The sequence below is a fragment of the Galeopterus variegatus genome, unplaced genomic scaffold (genome assembly GCF_000696425.1).
Source record: "Galeopterus variegatus unplaced genomic scaffold, G_variegatus-3.0.2 Scaffold968, whole genome shotgun sequence".
NCBI lineage: Eukaryota > Metazoa > Chordata > Mammalia > Dermoptera > Cynocephalidae > Galeopterus > Galeopterus variegatus.
Window position 1 is genome coordinate 150,891 of NW_007727079.1, and position 6,655 is coordinate 157,545.

Consider the following 6,655-nt stretch of genomic DNA (forward strand, 5'->3'; position numbering starts at 1 on the left):
GAAAAAAAAAAAAAAAAAAAAAAAAAAAAAAAAAAAAAAATAAGCACTCAGGTTTTTTTTGTTTGTTTGTTTGTTTTCCTTTTTTTTTTTTGTCTTTTTTCGTGTCCGGTAACGGATTGCAACCCTCAGTGTCGCGCCCGCACCGGACCGGGACCAGCAACGGGATCGCAACCCTCGGTGCTGCACCCGCCCCTCGCTCAGCCAGTGAGCGGGAACCGGTCTGTATGTGGGATCCGAACCCTCGGTGGGAGCGCCGTCGCGCTCTCAAGCAGCGCACTGTAGCAGTGCGCCACCGGGCCGGCCCAGCACTCGGGTTTTTAATCCTCAGGGCTGCTGCCCTCCAGCCCGTGCAGCCCCAGGTCCCAGCCTCCCACTGCAGTGCCTCGGAGCCCATGCTCCCATGTGTCCACTGTCTGGCCACCATGGGCCTAGTTCACGTTCTCAGGCACTGTGCATTGGCCAGCTCTCTCTACCACCGCCCCCTCAAAAAAAAGGTCCAGACCCTACCGTGGCCTCTTTTTAATGAGCCACTCAACCACTCCTGGCAAAGCAGTTGTGGCCTTTCCTCAACCTTCTGGTCTGCTCTGTGTGGATGTTTGGGGTGTGATTTTGCACATACCAAAGTGCTCACGTGTGGAGCATGAGTAGTTACAATATTCACTCATTCATTCATTTGGCAAATATTACTAAGTGTGTATTATATGCCTGGCTATATTTCCAGTGCTAGGAATACAGCAGTAAATAAAACGTGAGAATTCCTGCCCTCAAGACACTTACATTCCACTAGGGTAGAGACAGATCATAAACAAAATAAGTAAGTCAAATACACATGATGTGAGATGGAAGGGAGAGTGGCCAAACTGTCGTTCTAGGAGGCACTGTTCTGAGCAAGGTGCTTATGAAGGGAATGTCTAGAGTCGGGCCTTCTGGAACCTTCCACAGCTATCCCGGGGGATGGGGCTTGCTGGGCTGGGGACCCTCCTCAGTGTGCAAACAGGTAATCTACATTTTGGTTTAGAATTTCTTTCTTTTTATTATACTTTATCACTATGTACCTGCATTCACAGGCACCTGTCCCTCAACAGGCTTTAGTGGGAAGATACTGTAGAAAGAAACACTGCATTGCTCTGTAATTGTTGATGGGAAGGATGCAAATTAAAGCTTCCAAAGAGCTTGAAGATGCACAATCCACTTCTATGACATTATTCTTCATGTAAATATGCATATACTATCAATTTTCTTTTCAAAAAAGGAGAGGATAAACTTTAACTCAGTCTCTTTGAATAAACATATCAGAAAAACTGAATTAATGAGATTTTAATACCTATAATTTCTCTACTCGTTAAAAATGTTGCTAAATGAGGATGAAAGCTATCAGAAACACTGGAGTTGTATGAAAAGGACTCAGGGGCCAACTGGAAGGAGCTCCCACAGGCCCAAGATGGGATAATCTGAAGATCAAAAATAGGATTCTGTCATGGAATGAAATGCATCTAACAAGCTAAATCTAAGCATTTATACTGATTCTTGAGAAAAGTCATTGGGCAACTTTGGAGGATGTTAAGGAACCAACTCAGTCTGAAAACTGGTATATGAAGGGAAAGACCCAGGCAAATAAAAACCTCTAAACGTAAGATTTCATGACAATTAAAGAAAGGTGTGGTTTTTTTAATACCTTTAAAGAAAGGTATAGTTCAGCCATTGCTGGTGCTAAGAAAATTGTCCCCACTTTCAATAACACTAGCTAGTAGGGAATCTATTCTCTACTGAGAGTTACTATGTACTTTCCTAAATACTTAATGTGTATTTTCTCACTTAATCCTTACAACAATTCTATGAGGTGGGTACTGTGTTTTCTAACACAGTCCTTTGGGTTTAAATACTGGCTCCACCACTTAGTAGCTCTTTCTGGCTATGTGACCATCACAAGTTACTTAATCTCTCAGTGCTTCAGTCCCATCACCTATAAAATGGAGATAATAAGAGTCCCTACCTCCCAGCCCTATTTGTAATACGATCAGTAAGTCTAACGCATATTTGTTTCAGTGATTATTTAATTAGTGTCTACTTCCCCTTCTACGCTGAAAGATTTTTTTTTTTTTTGTCTGTTTTGTGACCAGTAAGGGGATTGCAACCCTTGGCTTGGTGTCGCCCGCACCGTGCTCAGCCAGTGAGCGCACCGGCCATCCCTATATAGAATCCAAACCCGCGGCAGGGAGTGCCACTGTGCTCCCAAGCGCTGCACTCTCCCGAGTGCGCCAAGGGGCCGGCCCTATGCTGAAAGATTTTTAAGGACTGTGTAAGAAAAAGTAAATGTATGAACTAAAATCACTTGCTACTTCCACAATAAATTTGAAATGTCCCCAAGAGGGCAAGAGCCGTGGCTCTATCTACAACACCTAGTCCAGGCCTTGCAAATGGTAATAACTCATTTAATATTTAATGAATAAATAACTGAGTTTATGGTAGGATATGGTGGAGTTGAATAACTACTCTTGTTCAAACTTCAGCCATTATCTCCAGGCACTGTGCAGTGGCCAGCTCTCTCCACCACCATCTCCTCAAGAAAAAAGGTCCAGACTTGCAAAACTAAAGATTTTTCCCATAATTCCTCACCTATCAACGGCCACATCATCTCAAAGCTCTGGAGACCTGAAGCAGCCCAAGAACACTAATGCCTGGCCCCCCTGAGGGTTTCCAGTAAAGAAGCTGCTGAACTTGGCAGCTACAGTTTAACCAGGGCAAGCTATCAGTGTTGTGTATTTTGGACACTTGCCCTTTTTAATTTGAGAAACTGACACAATCACAGTCCCTGGTGTGTTCTCAGTTTCAGTACCAAATTGTACAAGATGTGCACCAAACTGTGTGGGGGAAAAAACAACCTTTAGTGAGACATAAAACGTGACTAACCCAGTGGAAGAGTAGTCATTATTGACTGAATGGTTGTTGTGATCGAGTTTCTATACTAATAAGTGCTTTGCTTGAATGATCTAGTTTGATTCTCCCAACACCCCTCTAAAAGAGGTACTACCATTCCTATAAATTGTAGAGTCCCTAAGTAGTTTGCCCAAGGTCCCACGGTTCAGAAATTAGAGAACTGAGAAGTGAATCAAAATGTATCCGAAACAAAACCCATGCACCTAACCACTAAATTACACTATCAAAGAGTAAACCCTTCAAAAAAAATCTAGAAAAACAAAGTTGATGGTCTTCATCATGAACTTTGAACATCAGCAGTACATATGTGGCAGAATCGCAAAGGATTTTTAAGGATTGTGTAAGATAAAGTAAATGTATAAACTAAAGTCACTTGCTACTTGTACAATCAATGCAAAACGTCTGAATTCCAGTTTGAGTTATTTCATATACCTGAGAACGCATGTTAGCGCGATGTATATAAAACTCTCAGTCTTCCTGTCTCACAGCTTAGGGAAGCAGTTCTCAAAGAGGGGTCCATGAGACCTTTGCAGGGCATCTGTGAGGTCAAAACTACTTTCATAATAACACTAAGTCGTGATTTGCCTTTTTCGGTGTTGGCATTTGCAGTGATGAAGCAAAAGCCATGGTGGGTAAAAATGCCAGGGTCTGAGTATGCATCAAAGGGTTAGCACTAAACCAGTCTAGTCGTCAGTGTGTTCTTCACCAGCACACACTGGTGCAGGCTGCAAGCCACACTAGCCACTCTTTTGATGGAACGTCACATACTTGACCTACAGACCAACTGTGGTCATTCAGACTTAAGCACTAACAGATCATTCCTGAAAAATGGATGAAATGAGCCTGTCGCTTCAAGAAAAACAACTGACAGCATTTGCTGCCAATGACAAAATCCAAACTTTCAAGTAAAACTAGAATTTTGGAAAACTTATATCAGCCACTGTGAAGTTGTCATCGTCCCACTATAAGACTTTACTGATGTGCATATTTCAAGAAACCCATATTTTCCATATGACCAATGCATGATGTTACAAAATCACACCTGGGTAAAAGATTCATTCAAAAATCCCATGCGGGGGCTGGCCCCGGTAGCACACTCGGGAGAGTGCGGCGCTCCCGCCGCGGGTTTGGATCCTATATAGGTATGGCCGGTGCGCTCACTGGCTGAGCACGGTGCGGGCGACACCCAGCCAAGGGTTGCGATCCCCTTACCAGTCACGAAAAAGACGAAAAACAAACAAACAAACAAAAAAATCCCATGCGGTTTACTGTAACAGCATACCAAAAAAAAAAAAAAAAGATAATAGAATTTCAGGTTCCATATTGCAACTAACCTTTAAGAAACCACCATTTGTGCGGGCGACACCCAGCCAAGGGTTGCGATCCCCTTACCAGTCACGAAAAAGATGAAAAACAAACAAACAAACAAACAAAAAAATCCCATGCGGTTTACTGTAACAGCATACCAAAAAAAAAAAAAAGATAATAGAATTTCAGGTTCCATATTGCAACTAACCTTTAAGAAACCACCATTTGTTGAGTGTTGGTCCAGTATCAAAGAAAATGATCCACAATTATCTAAAAAGGCTATTAAAATGCTCCTCCATTTTCCAACTACATATCTCTATAAAGCCAGATTTTCTACACATTCTTCCTTATATTGTAAGAGACTGAATGCCAAGACACTTAAGAAAATCCAGCTGACATGTTTAAAAATGGTTAAATTTGTTACCACAACTTTTTAATAGTTCAGTTTTTGATCCCCGTACTAGTCAACTGCCTAAAAAAAAGTTCAGTTTCTGATTGCTGTAGATATTAAAGAGATTTGCAAAAATGTAAAATGGTGCCCCTCTTTTCACCAAATTTCTTTTTACTTTTGAAAAGTTATTTTTTTAAATATGTTTATTTTTATAAAAATATGGTATTTATGTTCACATGCAGTGGGCACAATGGGTTTATTATTATTTTGAAGAGAATTAAGGAGATATTTTTTAAACTTCTCAGTTTGTTTCAATTTCTAATATGGTAAGTATCAATAGATAATTGACATAAACAAAAACTCTTTAGCTTCTAAATAACTTTTCGGAATGTAAAGAGGTCCTGAGACCAAAAAGTTTGAGAACTACTGGTTTATGGGAAGGCTATCCCTGATCATTCCAGTCCCAGAATTCCACTCCATTCTCAACTCTGTTCCTGTTCCCCAGATTTCTGCTGGGTCAGTGCTACTGCCACAACTGCCACCACAACTGACACTACAACTGCCACTACGGACTGCCACCACAACTTCTCTGCCTCCACTGCCATCATCAGCCTCTGGGGGTTTGATGTTCCTGCCTATTCTAAAGGACTGGCTGAGCCTCTTCCCTCAACTGCATGGAGAAGATGCTGGGCATTTTTTACAGGTATGATGCTAGCAAATGGTGGGGAAAATGCAACAAAAACTTGATTTCCAAGAGCAAGCATGTTTTATAAAGCACTGTATTCTTCCCCAAACCTGACTCAAGTTTAGCCACAGGTTGGCTCTGCTGGCATAGCTCCCAGGGACATCAAGAAGACTGGGCAGCTCCAGCCACCTATTGAGGCCAACGCTCCCTCTGACAAAGCCGGCTCCTTCATTTCTGTTCTGCAGTGACCTCTGAGCCTGGCCGGTCTAGTGTTCACATGTCACTTCCTGTTTCAAAAACTCTCATCCTAGGGCCGGCCCATGGCTCACTCGGGAGAGTGTGGTGCTGAGAACACCAAGGCCCCGGGTTCGGATCCTATATAGGGATGGCCGGTAAGCTCACTGGTTGAGCGTGGTACTGACAACACCAAGCCAAGGGTTGAGATCCCCTTACCGGTCATATTTAAAAAAAAAAAAAAAAAAACTCTTATCTTGTTTTATAACTCTCTGCAGTAAGGCAAGTTCTTGTTGGGAAGGGTCTTTAGGTGTCTCATATGCAAAGTACAAATGATGCCCAGAGCCAAACAGACAATGTGCTGAGCTCTCCCAGTGGTCAGCAGCCCCCTCCCTCCACCAGGAGAGTGGACCTGCAGAACCCCAATGAGGAATGGGCATAATCTCACAGGATGCAAATGCCAACAGAAACACCAGCACTGAAATCACCAGCCAACATGGGGAGGAGAATCTAGGCACACACAGGCTTGTGCACACCCACTTTGCCCGAACATAGAACATTCAATGTTGCTTCTTTTTTCAAGATTATTATTCCACAGCAAAGTACATGGGCGACACTGACTAGTAGGTACAAACAGTTATTATTTGAACCAGGCTGGCTAGTAGACAAAAACCCTGAAACTTCTTTACTCACTTGCTCCTTTTTAATTTTTCCCTTTCTTAGTCATTTTACCTGAAAAGACTACCTTCCTTCCTCCTTCATTCCACCAGTGATGCAGCAAACCTCATCCTTCACTTCCTTTGCCAAACATTAATTCTACTCAAAAGCTTGTCTTCAGAATTAACAGCTGGGTGCTCCATACTGGAAGCTGTGCAACTTTGTCCCAAAGAGCCTGAAAAAAATTGTCACTGAGGGCTGCCTGAGCATCAATTCTGCAGCTATCTGTGGTCTCTTATCCCAGCTTTTTTTTTTTTTTTCCTTTTTGTCTTTTTTCGTGACCGGCAACGGATCGCAACCCTCAGTGTCGCGCCCATACCTGACCCGGACCGGCAACGGGATCACAACCCTCGGTGTTGCGCCCGCACCCCGCCCAGCCAGGG

General features: G+C 42.9%; 1 protein-coding gene across 1 annotated transcript in view; it reads right to left on the reverse strand.

Annotated features, from left to right (window-relative positions):
- ADCY9 (adenylate cyclase 9) overlaps positions 1-6,655 on the reverse strand; it is a 122,604-nt gene that overhangs the window by 109,122 nt on the left and 6,827 nt on the right. The gene's annotated exons all lie outside the window — the stretch shown is intronic.